A 22,746-nucleotide genomic window follows, 5' to 3' on the forward strand; every position below is an offset into this window, starting at 1 on the left:
CCTGTAAAATCAACTCCAGGGATATGGGTTTGAATTCCACAATCAAGTAAAAGTTGGATGATGATAGGATTTTTGTGTACAATACTGGTTTCAAACAATTCTCTGTTTGCTACTCGAAACTTGTGAATTTCTTTTCTCCAATATTGTGGAGGAAGGATTTTTTGGTTTAGAATTGACATTGATGCTCTTGAATAAAAAAAAAGTTATGGCCGGGATGGGTTCATCTTTTTTGGTAGGAAGAATATGAATAAGTGTTTGAGGATACCTTTTTGTAGGGTTTAAATTCTTATAATAATAACTACAAGGATAATCTTCTCAGAATACCTGCAAAGCCATAAGAGTATTGTCAGTAAGCTCCTCTTTCTTAGATAATATTGACCCAAGATCGTCAGGAATATGAATCTTAAATTGATCTATAATTTCTGAAATTAAATGAACCCCCTTTTTATTTTGAGGACAATTCTTTGCATAATGTCCTTTTTTGTGGCAGATGAAATATGTTCCACCCTTTTGATCTCCTTGCTTGTTAAAGGATTTTCTCTTTTTCTTGAAATGTCTCCATGTAGTCCTCTTGTATGGAGATTTATCAGTAACCCTGAACATTTTGAATCTTTTCTTGAACCTTCCCTTTGGAGTTTTACATGTGAAACAGTTTCCTTTTGTTTCTAGTTCAGGCTTCTTACGAGGTCAATGCAGATATCTCCCTTCAAGCATTCTCTTACTATTCTTCTTTTATGGCACAAGTCTTTGAGGGTCAAGAATATGAACTGCTTGATTTGTCCTGCAGAAAGATTTAAAATGGAACTATATTTATTATGTATGTATAATTCAGCTCCATCAGCTAGTGATTTTGGGAGAGAGCTTAAAAAGGCTTGCTTTAAATTAATATCTGCTCTAAGAGTAAAGAATAATTGAATCATTTTCTTGAAATGTTTATTAAGATCTTTTCAATCATAAGAGTAACATTTCATTTGAAAAAGTTCTTTTCTCTTCAACTCTCTGTTTTCTTTCACATCTCCCAAAAATATAAAATGAAGAAGATTTATATTTTCAATAAAACTTGTCTAGTCAAAAAATGCAACTTATCAGTTTCTCCAAGACTAGACCACCGGTCTTTTAACGTACCAGAGAATCATCTTGTGAAATTTGATAAAATTTCAAAGTGAGATTCTTCTTTAAAATTTTGAATGGTTAACCAAGCATGAGAATCTTGGAACCTGGATTCCCATTATGAGGATGGTATGTTATCAATTGTAAAAATTTTTGTACTTCCCTGTACTTTTTTCTTCTTCTAACTTGAGTTTGAATCATCTAGATGCTCTATCTCTCCCTCATTTGTCGCCATATGAATCTGAGGAAAAGAGATTTTCTCTGATTCCTCTAATTCTAAGGAATCTTCTAATTCTAAAGAAGTGACCGAGCCATCCAATGCTTTGTTTTGAGCCAAAGAATTTTTTGTTTGCCAGTTTACTACTTCTTCTGCCTTATTCATTGGAGAGGCTTGACCAGGTGGCAAGATGGTTGGAGAAGCATTATATATTTTAAAGAATGTCTGGCATGATTTTTTGTGAACGGCTCAAGAGGAGGGAAGTTTTCTAAATTAAACATGAAGACTTCTAGGGTAGATGAAATGGGTTTTAAAAGATTTTTTTTGGAGAATATCAAGACATTTAGCATAGTAAGGATTTAACCTCTTTTCTTTATCTAGTATTCTTTTTCTTTCGTCCACCCACTGGCTTGAGATTCTTATTCCATCAAACTTCCTTCTTAAAGATGTAAAATATGGTGGCAAGCCATCATCATTATTTGCAAGCTTCTCAGTTTTCTTTACACTTTTGTTCTTGAGCTGTCTTTCTCTTATTTTTCTTGGGAAAATCATCATTATTTTCCCAACTATCAACCCAACAGTCATCATAATCGCAGATATCAAAGTAAATATGACTTGAGAATGGATCCTGAAGATGATATACCTTTTCTCTTTGGCTGTTGAAATAAGCAATAATGTCCTCAAGATGATTTGTTCATTCCTCATATGCACCAAGCTGTTCGCTCCTTGTATGCACCAAGTTGTTAGTATAATGAATTGGGATACTAAACAAGAACCTAAATTATAGAGATGGATGGAAATGATTTAATTTTATCTATTTTTAGATGAGAATGATCAAATTTAATAGACACAAATCCATCAGATAGAGAAGAGATCTTAGAATCTGAAGATTCTATAGGCTGATTAGCTATTTGATGCAACTTTTCATAATCAGTTATCCAAACTTCAGGAAGTAGTTGGATAAGTTCTGATTTTGAAATTTGCTTAGGGACATGGGTGCATGTGGCTGAGTGTTTTTCATCAACTTTGATTAGGAGAGCATTCTCTCCTCCAAGCAGTGTTAGATCTAAAGCATGATTTTGTATGCGGTATACCATTTGATAGTGCAGTGTTGCAGCTATGGCATCTGAGATTTGGTTAGCTCCAGTCATTTGTTTCTGGACTTTTAGAGCTTCCAAAAGATGTGGGTCAGATAAAGCCATATTGAAATTTGGGAAAAGGGTAACAAAGACTGTTCTAGCATGTAATGTTGTTTCAACAGTTGCAATACATGCATATTGATACTTCACAAATGTGTTGTCCAATAGAGCAATTCTTACTGCTACTGGTAGTCCTTTACTTCTATGGAAGGATAAGGAGAAGCTAATGGCACCAAAATGAACATGGGTATAACCCTATTGTTTCCATTGAGCAGGAAAATTCGGAGGAATATAAAGAGTAATAAATTGTTCTTTCTTCATGGCTGGGATATGATGCTGATCTAGTTTAGAAGACTGAATATATTCTTTTACTCACTTGAGATGATATTTTATTAAGGATTTTATAGCTCACAAAGGAGATGAGGATAATTTGGGGAAGGCAGAATAAGGATTAATTAACGAAAGGGATGTGAGATTGACTTGTTCTGGTTCTATAGATATTTCATAAAGATAATCTAACTTATTACTATTAGATCTTTTCAAAGATAAAGAAACAGATGAAGATGAAGTAATATCCATGGAAAATAAATGTGATTGATTGAGTAACTCTCTCTAATCTTATGGCTTTGATACCACTAGGAGTAACCACGGATCCAAATGGATTTCATTCAAAGCTAGCTATTCTTCTGTCCTTTCTGACAATCTTTTGGCCCTATTTTCTTTCATGAAATATCATAAGGATTTGAAGATTTCCTGATGGATTATTGCCGGATTAGAGAGAGAAGAGAACTGTTTTAACTAGCCATGAAAGCAAATATATTCTTTCTTTTATTTTCAAGTATTCCGCCCCTAGGCTTACATTCTTCTCTGTTATAAGCAAACCATACAAATAAATATGACTTACTAGACAAATGAAAGGTCACTTGACATTTGACTGACCTTTGAAAGGTCATTTTGGCTTTTAGACCCCAACGGGTTACATGACACTTAAAACATAAATTTAAATATGTTTTTACAGTTATTGGCTCTTGGACTATGCAAAGGGTCACTTGACTTTAAATACTGATGTCTTCTTCTGATGGTGGTATCTAAGGGCGTGTTATTAGGATCAGTGATGTTGTAATCAATGATGTAATACTGATGTCTTCTCCTGTTTTGCCTTTTATTTGATGCTCTTTTAGCCTCAGTCCTACTTTTGTAGCATGTTCGATTGGAACTAGTTGGATAAGGATCTTGTGCATCTTGCATTGCACTGTCTGCCATGAGATTAACATAGTCATTCTTGGCTTTGGTGTAGCATGTTCGATTGGAACTAGCTAGATAAGGATCTTGTGCATCTTACATTACACTGTCTGCCATGAGATTAGCAACGTCATTCTTGGCTTTGGTCACGTGTTCTCAGTAAGGATGGGAAGATGGGAAATTCCATGAACCATAAGGACTAGGCCAACATTCTGGTGGGATACAACGATTCTCTTGAAAAATATATCTCTGGGCCTTAGTATATTCTTATTCTTGATCAATGATAGTGTAATAACTCTATTTGTAGACTATGGTCCATGGCAGAGTCTGAATTCCTTGGCCTTGAATGTGAACTGGTCTATAAAAATGAATGATCAAATATCCAGAGTTTTGTGAAGACAGATCAATCGAAAAAGATAATGGCTTGAACCATTGCAGAAATATTTGGAGATTTGGATGAAGAGAATGTGTATCTTTGAAAAATGGGCAGTGAAATTCCATTAGAATGTGAAACTGTAAACATAAATATCAGAAGAACCAAAGAAGAGATTGAGGGAAAATAGTGTTTGAGCGATAAAGATTTTTGCAAAAAGATAATGAGGATTCACTCCTCGAGGATTCATTTACCAATGAGATACCTGAAGGCAATAAAAGTACTTGTCACGTCACTAACTTGAGGGCCTCTAAAATTCTCTGTTACAACTCAGTGCTTCTTTCTCGACTTCGCTATGTGTAAAAGTTTGCAATGTGCTTTTTCCCATTACTTGTCCTCTGACTTCACTTTTTATTTCCTTTTTTTCCCCGATATTACAAGAAAGATATGTTTTCAGAGGTCCACATAAACTTTGTATCTTATTGGGAAGAGCAGAGATTGGGTTAGGGAAGATTCTTGTATATGTCAACAGATGTTTATTGCAAGTGCAAATACAAGTGCATAAGTTTGAGTCCTGTTTGTAGGTTTATTACTATATGATGTTCTCCATTCTGATTTCTGTCTCTCTTTAAAACACAAAGAAATGTTATGTCTTCATAGACCAGTATTAAAATTTTCATTCTGTCGGGCGAGAGCAAAGCCGAGAGGAGGGCAGATTTTTTCTGTTCATCAATAATTGCTTTATCGTAAATGTCGTTCAATATTGATGCATAATTATAAAGCTTAGTAATATTGCAGTTTGATCATTTGCATCTATTATTTTCATGTTTCTGCTCTTCTTCTGATGACTTGAGGAGGCCTTCAATTATCAGCATGAACTCTTTCTTTTCTATGCTTCTGTTTCAATGGAAAGGAAGAAAAAGTAAGTTGTGGGAAAGATAGCAAAGGAGAATAGAGGAAAGTAGTTTCCACCTCATATTGGTTGGATAAATAAGCAACGGAAAGCAAGAAAATCTAAATATGTTGTTTGATAAAAGGACAAAAAAGAAAGGAGAGAAATTTAACTAAAAATCTGTGTAATATTAGGGTATTTTAGGCACTTTAGGACAGAATAATTGAAGTGGGTTCCTTTGTGGATGGAAATTAAATTTAAGCAAAAACACTAATTTGATCCCTTTCATTCTGTCTCCTTTACTCTCCAACCCATGGTTCAAAGTCGCGATTGTGGTCACGACCGTGGTCTGGACCGTTCCACATCAGTCTCGACATATCGATCGTGATCTTGGCAAGACGCAAAATTTTGAAATATTTAATATTCTAAAAATTGTAAAAAATATGATAAACACAAATGATAAAAATTTAGCAAAAATAATAAAAAATCGGGTTGACTTGGGATGGTTCCAGGTAATTCGGCCATTTTTTTCCGTCTCGAAAATGTCTCAGCTAAGTTCTCGACCATCTATTATCTCGGAGTCACTCGTTCCGGTATTGAAACGGAAAGCCCCGTTCTGGTGATGATTCGGCCAAGTTGTCTCGGTCTCGACTAGTCTTTGAACCATGTTCTAACCTCGAAAATCAATTGAAACGTAATAAACTTTATACATATATCTCTATTCATTTTCTATTTCTCCTATTCGTTCAAGGAAAGGTGCCTCAGTTTAGTGATCGATGGTTATCAACTAAAATAATAACTCCAATGTAAATACTTTACCTGAAGATTGATAGTCTATATATAATTCTACTCTTGTGCGTTCAATCTATGGCTCTATTTCCAGTCCTGTGTAGCTATTGAAGGTGCTGTGGTGGTATTCTACACTGATACATTGGATTCTTGTACTCGTGATGTCTATTCTTCCTACACAATTGCTGTTCAAGGTTGCCCCAGCTCAATTGTTCATAGTCATCCTTGGACTCATGTCTTTTGATTCATAATACTTCATAAGAGCAAAAAGTAATTAACTGCGGTTTCTGTGCAGGTGCAAGAAATGTAGTAAATGCTTGTCAGGAGTGTAAAGTGAAACGACTGATCTACAACAGTCCTGTAAATGTTGTTTTTGAAATTGGATGTGACATACAAGAAAGGGATGAATCCTTGCCATACGGTGGAAAAGTATGTGTTTCCCATGGTCAATTTTTAATGACATAGTTGGTGGCTCATTTCCCCTTCTCCAAATTGTAAACATTTTTTCCCCTCCCTCTTTCCTTTTCTATGCTTCCCTTCTTATAGTTTGGCAGCATGTTGACTAATTCGAAGGCTCAAGCAGAAGCCATGGTCTTACTTGCCAATGATATTGATGGCCTTTCAACAAGTGCAATTCGCTCTAGCATTGTCTTTGGGCCTGGCGGTAAGCAGCTTGTGCTATTGTTGGTTCATTCGGCAAAATCTAGATGGGCTAACGTTTGAAGCTATTTGTGTTCATTCGCAATTTAGTTATGTGTGGGGTAGTATTGTAAAATAGTTAATACATTTCTTGTGGGAATAGATATGTTGTTTTCGAATTGGAGCATTAGGACTTGGCAAGACTTCGTTGAACTAACCTCACTGGTAATTAAGTTCTGCACTCTGTAAATATTGTTGGTTCTTTTCATTATGGTCTCTTCATCCTCCAACCAACCCTCCCCCAACTCTCCTATTGGGTTGTGACTACTGAAGTATGGTTTTTTTTCCTCTAAGGTAAACTTGCAATTCTACTTGGTGAAGAAAGGCAAAGAGGAGGAGAAAAAACAAACAGAGGAAACAATTGAAAATTTTCGTCATGTAATAATTCCCTTAATTTCTGAATGTTAAACTGCTTACAGACCATTATGGACATATTCGTTTCTCATTATTGTGTTCTATGATATGGTTGTCAGTGTAATTTTCTCCTTTAACATCATTTTTGTACCTTTTCTTGGTACCTTTAAGTAAAGCAATTAGTTCCTTATTCACTTGGATTAAGTAATAGGCTTTCTCATTTCATTTTATCGTAGGAAGTGGAAAAAATGTATGTGACTTTACCTATGTGGAAAATGTTGCCTATGCCAGTATCTGTGCAGAAGAGGTGTGATGCCCCCACCTCTTCCTAGGGCGAACCCTAGGGTATCAGCGGAACGCCTGCCCAACTCTCTTCAGGGCTCACGCACTCATTTGAGCTTAATATAGAGCTATCAAAACAACTATTGACTTAAATAAAAAGTACTTCGAATATACAAGCCATAACTTCAAAGGTAAAAGTTACAATTACAATCCACCCACCAACAATAACAAAATTACACTTAAAGAGCCATTAACAGTTCAAACAAAAGGTATACTAGCATCCACCAAGTCACTAGTCTAGAACCACCAATCCACCTTCAAAGCCTGTTAAGGAAAACAAACTTAATGTGGTGAGTGAACGCTCAGTGAGGCCTAGAAAAAAATAAACAGATAAGCAAGTAACACCAATAAATTAAATAACATGCTTAAAAGCAACTTTAAACATGACATTTCATTTAAGTGCACAAGTAGGAATTTAACACACAAGAAGGATACAGGAGCTCTCAGGAGCTATTTCCTCGTCTCGATCAATTGAGCCTTCGGGGGTTGACAGAGACCGTAGTGCTCCACTTATTTCCTCTATCTAACATAACTCGAATTCGGAACCAAACATGTAAGGGTGGCAATACTACTCGAGTATGCCAAGCGAGATCTCAAAAAATCAAACTATTATTTCCCAAGGTTCACAAAGCTTCTTGACCAAGTCCTTGCTGGCTCGAGTTACAGGGTTAGCCGATGGGTTGGGACATCCCCACACGTGTATTTGGTCGACGAGACAACGCTTCAATCGACTTTGAGTCGATCATAGCACTGAGTCGGGGTGAGCGGTATCTCCTACCCGAATAGGGCGTGATACTTTTAACCGCTCAGTACTCACGACTTAAAACATGTTCATGTATAAGTGCAAGTCATATATATTCATGTAACAAGTAACATGTAATCAGAAAGAGAGAGGACGAGAGCGATAAAGTACATTCTCGTCTCGGCAAGTTCACGTATCATGTATATCACTTGTACAAATAATATTTAAATCACATCAGCATTTAACATGCACTTGACACTCACCACAAGTCAAGGGCAAAACAAGAGTAAAGGAAGTAGTTAGACAAGCTCGTCGGCGTCCTTGTGACCACCTGAGACATGTACAATCATAATTATTTAGGTGCTCGACCAAGGTTAAAAAGAAAAACATTTTCTCGCTACCCACCCTCAAGGTCACAAGTTCGAGTCAAGTTAAAAGAAGCTTTTCTAGCTCAAACGTTGCAATAATGCTCAAAGAGAGTTCAAAGGTTGTTTATGATTCAAGTCGTGGTAAGTAAATCTCAATTCCAAAAGAAAGTACCTGTAAGGACTTGTAAAATCCCTCATATTTTCTTAAAAATTCCCTTTTATTTGGAATTTATTCCTTTATAATAGCCTTACTACTCATTTACTTTCTCAATAGTTACAATTAATCATAAAACCAAGGGTTTTCCATTTACTTTCATCGTTAAGGTAAACTAGGGTTTTTTGCGTCTTTTGGTAGAGTGAATAATCGGTGTGGAGTGTGTACTCAGTTGGTGATTAAGAGTGAGTTTTAGATAAGAGAAAGTGTGTGATTAGAAGTAATAATAATAAGTTAGTGAATCATAAGTGAAAACTCTAGTATGCGCGATTTAAGGAAAATCGGTTTGAACCGACGGGTACCATTCACTACCGATTGAGTGCACCACTTGAACACTACTTTATTACCTTAATCTCCTTACTTTTATTTCAGCAAAATTAGCCCTAAATATCTCCTCCAAACAGCCAAAATTATTGACTAATAAAAGAGAGGAAAAGAAAAAAATTTGAGATTGAAGTTTGAGGCGACACTTGGCAACCATCCAAGGGTTGTTTGACCAACCAATTTCCTTCATTTTTATCACCAAATTCATTTCATTTCCTTTTCATTTCTGCACATTTTGGCCAAGCTTGAGGAGAGAAGAAATCAAGTGAGAAAACTCCAACTTCCACCTTGAATCATCTTAGTTTGAGAGAAATCACCCAATCCAAACCGATTAAACTTTCATTTTAGTACTTAGGAAGTTTTGTGTGATAAAAGTTGTGGAAGAAAGGGATGTGGTTCTCCTCTACAAGCGAAGTTTTCTCTTCCTTAATCTTGTTTAAGTTTGGATAGAATCTTATATTCTTGGCTTGAGATGGTTAATTTGTTAGTTTGGCATGATATGTTGGATTGTTGAGCTAAGGTTTGAGATTTTCAGTGTGTTTATTGTTGTTTACATAGTACATGATGTGGAGGAGCTTGGATAGGGACTTGGGTAGTGATTCAAGACATGAATGTGATTAGTAAGCATTGAATCAATAAATTTCCAGCTTTAGAGAGGAATCTGTCCTGCTTTTGACCTGTTTAATTCGTCCATGTTAGAGGCCGAATCAGGCCTAGGTCAAAACATAAAATTTGTAGGGAATGGAGTTATATAGTTTCTTGTAAAATTTCAGCTCAATTGAAGCACTGTATCATGTGAAATGACAAAACTACCCCTGACTGTCAAATGCACTGTTTCGCGGATAGTTTTCTATTTTCTCTAAGATTGCACCTTTTGACCTTGAAAATGAATGAATTGGCCATCGATGTCTTCATAAAACTTGTAGTTCTCTGTCTTAGGTTCGAAACGGTATAAAGTATACCCCAAACCGATAGGCGTAGCTTCCGTTGTGACCAAAATGCTAAGAGACATCAAACCTGCTGTTTTGTTGTGTGTCCTTAAACTTGGTTTCCGGTCGCATTACTAGTATTGTTTTGTAATTGAATGACATTAAGACTAGTTGAAGGGATTTTGTGGTAACATTGCTTGTGTGTGACTTTGGGGCTGATTTGAGGAAAACAATGAAGTCATAAATGGTTGGAAAATAGCTAAATACAAAGGGCATGCTGCCCAAATTTTCACTCGAGGACTAGACGTGTGTACTTGTGGTTCGAGCGAAGAGTTGAGGTTGACTTGAACTTGAATTATCTAGATTATTCGAGTCCTCTTTTGTAGAGGTATACAAGCTAGAGTTCGGCCGAAACTTGTACTCTTGAAAAAATGAAGGTAACGACTAATAGAAATACGTTTTCCTCGTCTCTTCGATTCAAATGGAGATTTCAAAGTTTAATCGCTTCGAAGTTCAAAGTTTTAAGAGCGAGCATGAGTTTTACGAACATCCCCCAAATGAGCTTCAATTATTTGTTTTCGTTAAATGAAACGTTTAAGTTTCGAACCTTAGTTGATTTCAAAACTCTTAAACGATGTTTTATCACAGATTTGGGCTCCAAACCAGGAGTAATACCTGAACGTGATCCGAAGAAGCACTAAATCTTTGGTGAGTGCTTCCAAATACCTGATTAAACTTGAAACTTGTTTTCAATACTTGACCAATGTGATCGAATGATATGTGATTGGTTTGATCGGGTAAGGGTGTACTTTATCGCACTTGCCTTAATGTGCTATATTCTTGTTCATTGATTGAAAGTGAATTAATGTACATGCATATGATTCGTATCTTGTCTGGAATTCCAGGAACCTTGTGGCTAGTTAATCGAGTCGAGCTGGCCAGGGATTGGTCGATTCGATAATGAACCATGGGTCTTGAGTTTTGTCGAGTGGAGTGCTATCTTCTCGACTAATCGGTATACTCGAGTATTACCACCAGTGTTTATCTTGGAGTGCGGGCCCGATAAGGGGTTTGGTTGGTGGACGGAGATTGGAATTAAGTGGTGCACTACTGAACTAGTTACCCTACTTGAAAGTTGACGGAGTGTCAACTACTATACGATCAAGCTATGGTGGAGCTAGTTTACAAGATCAACTGTATCCTTTTACATGAAATGCTGAATATTTAATGTTTGGTCATCCGAAATGTTATTGCTCATTTTCTTGATTTGTTAATGCTCGCCATTTTACTATTATGATATTGTCACTTGTACTTACTGGTCAACTTGCTATTTGGGACCTTACTGAACTTTATCTCACTCTATTAGTTTTGTTCTCCTTACAGGGGGTATGAGCGAGGCGTGAGACTTGTACAGGCTAGCGTAGTCTAGTTTTTGGGAATTTTATAATTGTACTTACACTAGTCGCTCGATTAGGGTTGAATGTATTTAGAATTTCAATCTTTTGATGTATTTGGGATTGTATGAAAGTTTGAGACGGAAATGAATGTATTTGTATGATTCACATTTGACAACTGTTGTTTTCTTTACGTTATGAAGTTGTGAATTATATTATCTGAAATAGTGAGTGAGTCCTGACGAGAGTTGGGCAGACGGTCCGCTAAACCCTGGGCCACGCCCTAAGGGAAGGTAGGGTCGTCACAGGTGGTATCAGAGTCTAGATTTGAAGTGATCTGGGTAGATTGAGTGATTTATACCAGATATTGTTTGGTTATAGTTTGATTATGATAGTCTAGGGTTTCACACTCACGAATAGGTGCTCAACCTAGATTTATTTGTCTAACTTACTCATTCTCGTGATATTACTTCTAATGTAGGTTATGGAGAGTAAAGATGCCAGCGGGGATGCCGGGCCATCTCGGCCAGCACCTACCGGTCAGATGTACCTTGAGGGACCTATCTGTCGCGTACTTACCTACCAGGAAAGTCCCGGTGGGCCCGTGTATCGGTGGTCTCCAGCATGGAAGATCCAACAATGTGACTGCTGGAAGACTTACTCCTACCCCGATAGGGTAGTACTTGCAGTTGACGATGAGAGGAGACTATTAGGTAGCACCAATCGTAGGTGCCAGATAGAGATAGAGTGTCTACAAGCAGTCCTCCAAGTTCTGGGTGCAAGGATCCGAGAGTTTGAGGTTTCGGTTCTTGAGGAGTAGGAACGGACGAATGCCTTCAGAGAGCAGGCTCAGGCGGCTAATGGCCATCTTGTTCTGGTAATTGGAGACGTGAGAGACCGAACCGACCATATTTTGACTGAGTGCGGGGCCCTAGTAGAGGATGTGGCTCAGGGTTTGGCCGAGGAGGGTCAAGGGCATGCGGCCCCTAATAATCCTGAGGAGGATTCGGAGGAGGAGCCAGTCGCACCTGCGGAGTCGGTTGGGTTGGCGTCTAGGTAGACCCCTAGTTTAGGCTTTGAAGGATTTTTGTGAGGTAATTAGGGACATAATGGGATGATACGTCGCTTTTTGTTTTTGAATTTGACGTGTTGAGGTTGATATATATAGTACTTGTTTTGTTCTATGTCCCTTGATTTGTATAGTATGTTCTAACTTGTTATGTGCCTCATTTTGCTATGTATATAAAGGAAATGTTCATTTGAAATGTGATTTCTTATTTTGCTTTATAAGTTGAAAATGTTTTATTTGCGCCATAATTAAATTTGTTCATATTTATATTGTTGATTAGTGTTTATATTGATATAGTTGATAAGTCAAGAAGTATGGAAGGTAGAAGAAATCAGGATCAGGGAGCTACTCGAGAGCGTGGTTCTAACCGTGACCGTAGGGGTAGACAGGCACAGGAACCGGTGCAAGAACCCAGAGGGAAAAGAGGTGAAACAGTTGAGTCGCAACCTAGATCCTGAGCGGAAGGGAGGGATCAGGTGGCAACGACGATTCAACAGATGACTAATATCCTTGCTCGTTTGGTAAAACAACAGGGTCAAACCCCTGTGAATCAACCTAGGGATCCCGAAATGGGGCAAGATAGGGGCCTAGAGAGATTTCAAAAGCTTTTTCCTCCGAAATTCCTGGGAGGGCCGGACCCTAAAGTGGCTGAGAGATGACTAGAAACAATAATCAATATATTCGCCGCTTTAAATTATGCGGAAGATAGACAGTGCAATTTTCTATCTTTCAGTTTGAGGGACCGGTCAGGGCATGGTGGAATGTAGTTAGGGCCAAATGGGAAAGAGAGGGAACCGCATGGACCTGGCTGAATTTCGTGCGGGAGTTTAATAAGAAATATCTCCCACCGATAGTCCAGGAGAAGAGGGAAGACGATTTCATTAAACTCCGTCAAGGAACCCTAAGTGTATCTGAGTATGAGATTTAGTTCACTAACCTATCGAAGTATGCTCCCGAGTTGATAGCTACGGAGCAAAGGAGGGTGAGGAGGTACACTTTTATGGAGGTTTTGGAAAAGACCCAGAGAATAGTGCAACTCCGATGGTGAAATTGAGCAGGAAGAAGAATCTGCTCAATTGACTTTTATGGCTATTGGAAATGATGAGGTAACAACTTGTAACCCTCAATTTGAAAGTGATGATGATCTTGAATCTTTCATTGAAAAATTGCATGATAATTTGAAAGAATCTTATGATAGAAACAAGGAATTAAAACACAAAATTTGTTTTCTTCTTTCGGATAATATACGCATTTTTCAAGAAAACAAGAAATTAAAAACTGAAAATGATTTCTTGAAAAAAAATGAGATTGATTTACAAAATAAGTTTGATGGAAAAACAATACTTTGTGAAATGTTCAAAGAGAAACAAGGTGATCTGAAAAGAAAAATGGATAATCTAAATGAATTTCTCTAATATAAGAAACAAAATTACTTTCAAGGAAATAAAATAAAGGCTCATCTTGGCACTTATGAGAAGAAAATAAATTCTGGTGCAAATGATTTTGCTATTTATAAGAGAAGACAAGTGAGATTTATTAAACCTGTTTATACAAATAATTCGTTGGTTATGTGTAATTTTTGTTGTCAAAAAGGTCACATGAAAAGCAATTACTATGTGAGGAAGAACATGAGAAGAGACATGAAATGCATGTGGATAGTTAGACATGATGTTAACTCTCAAGAACCCAAAAATTAATGGGTACCATATATTAGTTCTTGAACTCTTGAGTAGGTGAACCTGGTGAATATTATTAAGGAATCAAAGTGGTTCATAGACAGTGAATGTTCAAAACACATGACCGGTGATCCATCACAATTCATCAAGTTCAAGCCAAAGTCTAGTGGCATAGTGACATTTGGAGATGACGTGTTTCTACCTCAAGACCATTGGAGTTTTTACATCTTGATTTGTTTGATCCTACACAAATTGCTGGTTTGGGTGGTAAGAGATATTGTTTAGCCATTATTGATGATTATTCTAGATACACTTGGGTGATTTTTTCTTACTCACAAAGATGATACTTTCAAAAAAAAATTCGTTTTTCGATTTGCAAAAATTCAAAATCTGTTTCGTTTGAATATTGTTATTTTTTGGTTTCAAAAATTCTTGACCAATTGGATGTTCACTTTTGGTATTAATTCTTTGTTTTTGACTGATGATTGTTGAATGTTGGTATGTTGGTGATTGCTGAATTCTGATATTATTTCTCTGTTTTTGATTGGTATTTTGGATTCTCTGTTATGAAAACTACATTATGGATTATGGTTACTGGATTTTACTCTCATCTTATGATGATAAAAAGGGGGAGAAATTGATGCTATGTATAAGGGGAAGTTATTATGAGATTATAAGTTTGGCATTTAAAAATTTTAGATACAATGAGTGAGGGGGAGCTTTTGCTCAATCTTTTTTTCTTTCTTCCATCCATTGTTTTGTCATCATCAAAAAAGGGGAGAATGTTGATTTTAATCCCTATCTTTTGATGTTTAGAAAATAAATGGATGATACTAATATCTCTTCAAGATATACTTTCAGCTATGAAGCAAATCAGATTCAAAAATCAAGTGCAATTAAAAGAAACAAAAGTTGCTGAAAGCTGTCGGACGCTTGTAAAGATAGGACCGGGCGTCCAATAATCATTGCGCAACTTCGGACGCATGAAGAACTCCACTACTGGACGTCCGAAGGAATTAAGACATTCCTTTTAGCTCACTGATTTCGATCGAACGCAAAACATAAGAGTACTGAACGTCCGATAAACAATGCGGTACTTCAAACACAAAGTATTGGAGGTACCGCACGTCCGAAAGGATTGAAAAGATTTCTCAATTTCACCATCTGCTTTCGGACGCAAGCATCAGAGACACCGGACGTCCGAAACAATTGAAGAATATTTCTCAAACTCACTGCCTGCTATCGAACACAAGAAACGGGAATACCGGATGTCTGATACTCCCAACGGCTAGTTAATTGTTCAGCTACTTTCTATCCGTTGGAAGCATTAATAAAGCACTTTCTTCGTCTTATATAAATAGTGCATGGTTAGAAATCTCAAACAACTTTTGCACACTGAAGATGCAAAAGATATAGAATAGTTTTGTGAGAAAACACTCTCCAAAGAAGATTTGTAATTTTGGTGGTGTGAAATTCATTGTAAACTTTTCATTTGTAAGTGAATACTTCAATAGTAGCTCTGTGAGGGTTGTCCTGAGGGATAGTAAAACTTCCTAACTTGATCGAGTGGAGCTTGGGGTAAGGAGGAAGTGAACCTTCCTTTGTACATAAAATTGGTTGTATTTCATCAACTTGAAAAAACTTGTTTGAATTGATCTTCAAGAGCAAGAGGAGCTTGGTAGTCAATTGGTTTGCAATTCTTTTCTTCTCATTTACTTATTATTATGTTGTGATTCTTAAATTGTTTATCTCTTCTACTTCTCTCAAGTGATATTGTTCATTCATTAATTGATTTATTGTGTGATCACTTAGAAAAGAGGGTAAATTTTATATTGAGCAAAAAGTGCCCATAACTTGATTAGTTTCTTAATAAACCTAATTCACCCCCCTCTTAGGTTGTTTTCGATCCTTACAATTGGTATCAGAGCGAGGTCGCGGGTTCGAGTTTCCCTGGCTGTTACTGGGGAAGGGATTGTTAGACTAATCAGCAACATCCCTTAGATCCCGGTTCGAAGGGACTAACCGTCCAGCCCGTGGCACCCAGAGCTGCAGCCCCTCATGCTAGCCGAGCATGGTACGGTGCTTTGCGCTGCCATTGTGGTTAAGAAAATAAAGTTGCACCTTCGCTAAGAGTTATAACTTTTGGTGCAATGGTAAGCGCTTGACCTTGACACTTCGTGCATTTTTGTTTCTTGCTTTGCACTTATACTTGAACCTTCTTCTTTTGAGCTTCAAAGACATCAAAAAATATCTACAAATCCTCTTTGTCTATGCTTGACAATCTTCTATCCTTTGCAAATTGATCCTCCTTTCTTAATTTCCTACAAAGCAAGATCTACCAATCATTTAGTTTGTAAAAATGCAAATTTCTAAAGCGATACCACATTGTGCAACAATGTAACACATTTTAATATAAATGCTACTAAAACTCCCAAAACACACCAAAACAAACACATTTTACTCTACTAAAACACACAAAAATAAGCGTATCAATTTGTAGGAATAAAAATTATTGTAAAATAACTTAAATATGGCATATTTATCATTGAATTCGCCCTTGTACCATCAAATACTAGCTCTTGAGTGTTAGTATGTGGTGTAAACTTACAGTATCACTTTTTAAAGTTCATAATCTATCCTTGATTATAAGGACAAATTTGTCCTAGTTTATTCCAAAAAAAAAGAAAAAAACTTTCCTATAATTTATGGATAGTTATCAGTTGAGATTACTCGCTAACTATAACTTCCTCACACCAATTCCCTCTACTTCTATCATTTTTTTATACGGTTATCAAGATTATAAAAGAATTTGACTAATAAAAATAAATAGCCAAATGATATCAACACTCCGAAAAAGGCCAAAGCATTCCATTCTTATTATTGTTGAAAATGACTTAAACACCTATAACCTAGACTCTCTAGCAATTTAAATGTCAAACTTTCCCATTTACACTACTTTTATGAAAACCTCTATACTATTAACTACAAAGCGTTATTTAATAAAAAACTCAAACATTGTTTAATATTGTAAAAATTCACCTAAAAAAAATAAGGATTAATTGCATTTTGCATCCTTGAATTATCATCGAATTGCAGTGTGCACCTCGAACTTTTAATTGCAGCAATCTAATGCCTTCAACTATCCATTTTTGGCATATTTTGAAATCATGTTAAATCCAGTGGAAAAGAAGCGATGTGACCGGTTTACCCAAAATTTGTTTTCGAACTTCCAAAACTTCTTTTAAACACATTTATCCCGCCTTAGCTTCATTTGTATTTATGCTTTTCTCTATCAGTCGCTTGTTGTCTCTCTTAGACTGTCAAATGCTACTCTTTTAGCCAAAAATAAAAAGAAGGCATTATTAGATCTTATTGTGTCCGATTAGCTTGATCGACTAGCAAGACAAGGGCTAAGAAAGAGTAGTGTTGAAATCAAAGGACAAATCCTTCTTATTCGAAACTGAAATAGGTAATACGATTTTTTGATTTCATGCATGGTGTGTGCATGAAGCTAATGCTTTTGATTCGTTCATTTTATTATGAATCTGGACATATGTGTTGGGAATATTCATTATGTTTGATCTTATTGTGAGATGGTAATAAGGCAGAACAATGGAAGTGTGGCTAAAGTTGAGGTTCAAAGAACAATACCTACAGCACCTACACATTTTCAGAGAATGTTCATTATGTTTGATGGACAAAAAAGAGGATTTTTGGCTAGGTGTAGACTTCTCATAGGCTTGGATGCATGTCACTTGAAATGACCATTTAGAGGGCAATTAATTGGTGCAGTGAGTAAAGATACAAACAACCAAATGTATCCACTTGCCATGACTGTAGTAGAAGTTGAATGCAAAGATTCTTAGATGTGGTTTCTCGGGTTGATGATTGATATACTTGGAAGACCAAAAGATATGGGGTGGGTATTTATATCAGATAGGCAGAAGGTAATGCCACTCATTTAATTTTTTTTAAAATATTTTGTTCTTTTACATGCTACTACTGGTTTTCTTAATTCTATGAATATTCAATTTTTTAGGGACTTGTTGAGACTTTCAATGAAATCATGCTGGAGCATAACATAGGTTCTGCATCAAACACTTGTATGCAAATTTTAAACTATTATTTAAAGGAAATGACTTGAAGGAACTGCTCTGGCTTGCTACATCAGCATATACTATGGAGGAATTCAAGAAATATATGAATACTTTGAAGAATACAAATCAAGCTGCCCATGACTGCTGGTTGATGAAGATTCTTGCAAACACATGGCCTAGATCTCACTTCTCATGCAGGCCCAAGTGTGATTTATTAAACAATGCAAGTTTCTCAACCAGTTTATTAAAGAATCAAGGGACAAGCCTATACTCACAATGATGGAAGTGATTAGGTTGCAACTGATGAAAAGGTTTCAAGAGAAAAGGGAGGCATTTACTACATTTACTGGTGACATTTGTCCTAGGATTATGGAGAAAATTGAGGAGACAACACTCGGAGCAACTACATGTGATGTTACACTTGCTAGCAAAGAGATCTTTGAGGTTGTAATTGGAGTTAAAAATTTCATTGTTGACATTAGGAAGAGATCTTGTACCTATAAAAATATGATTTAACTGGAATACCATGTGTTCACGCAGCTGTGGTTCTTATGCATATAAACGTTAATATTCTAGAATATGTTCATCCCTAGTATAGCAGACATGAATATGGACTAACATATCAGCATATGTTCACACCTATTTTAGATAAAAGCATATGGGTTGAAGATGAATATGATCCTATTATGCCGCCCTTTAAGAGAACCAAACCTGGTAGGCCAAAAAAGTCATGAAAGAAAGCACTAGACGAGTTGAAAAGTGCTACTTCAACTAGTAGGCATTATGAACAAGCAAAATGTGGTAACTATATTGCATATGGACACAATAAGAGAAGATGCAAAGAACCTCCAAAACAGGTTGAATCTTTTAATACACCCACTTGATTTTGTCACAATATGTTCTCATCATATTTTAAATTCAAACTAATTGTTTTTTGCTTCGTTAGGATGCTAACAAAGGGAAGAAATCAGGTATTGCTACCAATAGGAACGACAAGGGTAAGCGAAAAGTCATAGAAACAAGAGATACAATAATTGACATTCCTGTCACCTATGCTAGAGATAGAGGCGCAACTAGAGGAGTAAATAGAGGCAGGGGTGTTTGAAGAGGAAGGGGAAGAATAAGTGGGGGAGGTAATCTGCTTGGTCTTGATAGATTGTCATTCACTGGTGAATCCCTTATAAATAAGAAAAGAGAAAGCTTATATGGTATAGGAAAGAATTATTCAAGACCTAGAAATCAAAAAACCAACCAAAATACTCTTGCTTGTCTAAGTCAGCCAAGTACCTTACAACCAATCCAAAATGTTGCAACTCAAGGTCCCAACTAGGTGAATCAGTCCAACTCTACAACTTCAATGTACCCTCACCCAATCCAACTATTTCAACCTCCTCAACCAACTTCAAATACACATGTATTTGGTTACTTAAATATATCATGTTAAAGGTCAATACAAAAATGATATCATTTTTTATTTTAATTTACATTCATTTGAACTATACAGGTCATTATAAGGCAAACAAGGTTTGGGGGAGCAATGTTCAGGCAAACTCCAGTTTCTAGTGGCAATTCAGGACAAAGAACTAAAGTTGGAACAAGTTCTAGTCAAGTATCCAGTAACATTACACCTTCCTACAAGGGACCATCTCAATCCAACTCAAAACACGCTACTTTCTAAGTATTTTCATTGACAATTCTGAAGATTTTTTGTAGATACAATTTGTTGTTTTTTGTTTAGGACTTCGATTTTGTGTGGGAACTTACGATCCCTATTTGTGTTGTCTACTTTGCTAGTTTTATTGCTACAAAAATGATGGATTAGTATGCTTTTGATTTAGTATTTAGCTGTTGGATTGCTATAAATAATGATTGATTTGAATAATTTTGCTATGTTTGGATGGCTTATGGTGCCTTGACAGGCTCTCTCTTATAGCATTTAGTCCTTTGTTAATTGTAGAATGAAAAGCTAGTGGGAAAATTCACTGAGAAATGATCAACTTAGGATCTATAAGCTGGAAGTGTTTAAGAACTGTTCAAGTCTCATATAGACATTTTCAGAACAAAAAAGAGGACGGCAGGAGGAGAATGTTGCGTGCTTCCTTTCCAAGCATTAGTAGTAGCAAGATATGCTGCAATAACTCTTCCAAAAAAACAAGATGACGCAATAATTTGACTAATCACTCGAAATGATATGCAAACACTTCTCTAACACTTCAATCGCTCTTGACAACAACTTACATGATTGCATAAAAGGACATAGCATCGAACAGTATGAAATAGGATCCAAGGATTGGGTTGAATGCCAAGAGAGAGATCTTCACAGAAAATTTGAGAAAAGGACAGTAAAGATGAGATAACTATGAATTTAAATCAGCCATCATTTGCCAAATATGATAGGTCTAGGCGTTAGCAGATGGTCCAAGGTCCTAGTTAATCTATTTAGTAGACAATTGTTAGATGAACTACAGATGTAGGATATTCCTCTACTGTCTTTTAGAATTAATTCAATAATGTACATTCCAACCTACAATAGAGAATGTTAATTGAATGCATCACAATTCGCTACATTGAGAAAAATATAATAAATGATATGGGCAGATAGCAAAATTTCAGAGTATAAACACACGGTTCTCCCTGGTGGCCAATTTCTCAAAAGTTTAGATGTGTAATTTCTTGATAGCTTTTATGACCAAGACATTCTACTCAATTGTTGGTCATGATTTCTGTAGCTAAACTTGAATTGTAAAGAGTTCCTTGAAATCTATCACAACGTTTTTTCTTCTATACTGAACCTAGATAAATGTCATAGACTAGTTATCTTAACTATTTAGCATCTTAGACTAACGCACTAATGCATGATATTTAATGGATTCACTTTAAATTTATAGGATAAAATAACGAGAATTTGGATTCACTTGTATGACATTGACAGAATTTGGAGGGTATCTTCATTGCATATAGAGGTAACAAATATCGGTCCATGATCAACAATCATAGTACCACGTCTTGTAAACCATCGGATGACAGCAATGTAGACACCAAAATTTTAGCGTAATTTGCATTTACTATTTTGTCTTAATTTTTATTTGTCGTGTTAGTTTTATTCACTTTTTAGTTTTTAGTTTTTAAGTTTTTTATTTTATTATTTTTATCTTTAAGTTTTAACATAGAATTTCTCGAAAAAGAAAAAAAGAAAAAGCATTCAAAAATTATGTTTTAGTTGTTTTGATTTAAATTCAACGTTTTCTTGGAAAAATATGAAAAATGAAAAAAAGGGGAAACCCGATTGCGGGTTTTGGGCTATTGAAGAAAAAGAAAAAAAGCAAAAACGAAGGAAAAAGAAAGAAAAATTAGCATTTCATTTTTATCTTTTATGCCTAGTTCCGCTCATTTTATTCAATCTTTCTTCATTAGTTATTTTTCTTAATTAGTTATTTATATTTTGTTAAATTATTACTAAAACAAAAAAAAATAGATTTTTACATGCAAGCTGCGGAAACGCAGCTTGCAAGGACAGTCGCGCATGCCCATCTGAGGGCTGAAAATCTTGGTAGAAACCAATCCCTTATCCTCACCTTTGAAGTGAGGGTTTAGGGATTGGGGGTTCCTATAAAAAGGATGGCCGCAGCCAGGAGAGGAGAGGTTTTTGAGTTAACGGCTGTAAAAGAACTAGAAGGCTACGGGGGTTTCTGGGGAGCGAGAGAAAGGTTCTGGGACGGCAAAAGGAAAACTAGGAGGAGAGAAAGCTGAGAGAGAGTGAGCTGAGGAGCGACCAAGCTGACGGCCGAGGGAGATAACAGTGAGGATAGCTGAGGAAAATCAGAAGAAAAGAGGACTTTGAGAGAGTAAATAGGAGAGGCGGCGAAGGAAGGAAAGCTGCAGTAGCCATTGAAGTCGAGATTCACCACTGCCACCATTTCAGCCCTCCATCGCCACCAGCAGATCTTCACCGAAGGTATTTCAGTCACAAACTCATGGCAAGTTTGGATTTTTTCTGTCGTTAATGCTTGATGCATGGTCGATGAACGCATGGACAATAGTTTGAGGGTCCTCGGTGGTGTTTTTATGATGAATTTGAGATACTTTTGGTTTGGGATCTATAGCTGATGGTTGTGAGAAGTGAGCCTTTGATCTGTTTTGTCTCATCGTAAGATGTTTTCTTTTGGTTCTGCCTGATTTCTGTAAGCAACAAAAGGTTAAAGAATATGTGGGTTTTTGGCTAAAAATAATGGTTTTGGTTCTGGTCATATGAACGTGAATGCATGGGTCAAGTTGCGAAGCTCATAGTGGTTTTTCGTTGCAGCAATGGCATATGATGCATTGTTTACTTACCAGAAACTTCCTGTTTGCTTGAATTCTCGGTTGGATAGTCATTGGAATGTTTGATGACCCCCTTTGTTTGGGTTTAAATTTCCTTGGGTTGAACATTGTGTATGGAGTCTGCTGCAATAAACTTGAAGGCTGTCGGCTCATTGCCGCAGCCTTTCTTTTGCTTTCGGATGCTGAAATTGCAGTAGTTTGATCACCTTGTTGTTTGTGTAATTGGATGTTTGATTTTCAGTAGTAAAACATTTAAGTTGTGCATCCTTGCTAGCTTGAGATTCGTTGGCATGATATATGTGATCAGTAAAAAAGGGAAAACCTCCGCGCGAAGACATGCATGCTCATCCGCAAGCTTCCTTCTTTTCGCACCTCTGCTGCGTTTTTTATTATTTGGGCTTTGTACTTGTGAATTTAATGGAGCAGGGTAGATACAAATGTGTATGTAAATGCTCA

This window comes from Coffea eugenioides, chromosome 3 (assembly GCF_003713205.1).
Source record: "Coffea eugenioides isolate CCC68of chromosome 3, Ceug_1.0, whole genome shotgun sequence".
Lineage (NCBI taxonomy): Eukaryota > Viridiplantae > Streptophyta > Magnoliopsida > Gentianales > Rubiaceae > Coffea > Coffea eugenioides.